The following is a 991-nucleotide window of genomic DNA, read 5'->3' on the forward strand; positions in this document are numbered from 1 at the left end:
TATTAAACAGGTAATGCAGCTGAATTTTCATAACTTTATACTTTTGTGGGCAAACAGAGAGCCAGAATTGGTATTTAAGATCCCACTTGAATGCTCTACTTTGAGCATAGGAGGTGATTTGACTGAACGCCTTCCATCAGTGAAGTTTTGGTTTTTGTATTTCGTCTTCAGCAAGCTGCTTGTATCCGGGCCCAGGAGAAGCACCGGCAGGAGGTCTTTGAGTCTCTTTTAGAGGTTTGTTTTCCAGCGATCCAGTGGCAGTATCCACAATTGCTGCATTAAGTATGTGTGCATAAAAATGTCTTCGTTTTTTTATTCAAGTTAATTTACGAGAGCACCGATCATCTGGAATTAACCTCAGATCCCAACCAATGATCAAAATTTAGGCCAATCGGAGTCCAAGCAGAACATAATTTCTGCTCCAGAACGGCTACACATTAGCAAAATGTAATAATTTCCAAATGCATAATCTTTTATCTAAATAATTTCCTGATAAGATAGATAAAATTAGAAAAGTTGCAATATCTGCGATAATGCTAGTGTGAATGCTTTTTGCTGAATGTAGTCACTGTATGCTAAATGTTAAATTTGCTAAAAGACTGGAAATTTCGTTAAACTATTAAAGAGCACTTAAGTTGACTTTAAGTTTCTAAATGTATTGTAGTAAAATTGCTTAAAAATCCCTAATACATGCCAATTTTGCTAAAAAAAATTAGTTTTGCTTAAGTATGAGCTACATTCCAAATTAACCCCAAAAACTTTAGTAGATGTCAAACTAGCCAAAAAAGCTAACACGTTGCTTAAATACTAGCTAACCCCAAAATAGCCTAAAATTCATCAGTAAATTAAATGAGCCAAAGATGTTAGCCTGTTGCTAAAATAGAAGCTAAAATATAAATTAGCATCAAAAAACCTCAAAACAAATTAGCCAAAATGTTAGCCTGTTGCTAAAATAGAAGCTAAATTCTAAAATAGCCTATAGAAACCCCAG

The sequence above is a fragment of the Oryzias melastigma genome, unplaced genomic scaffold, assembly GCF_002922805.2.
Source record: "Oryzias melastigma strain HK-1 unplaced genomic scaffold, ASM292280v2 sc01347, whole genome shotgun sequence".
In the NCBI taxonomy this organism is placed as follows: domain Eukaryota; kingdom Metazoa; phylum Chordata; class Actinopteri; order Beloniformes; family Adrianichthyidae; genus Oryzias; species Oryzias melastigma.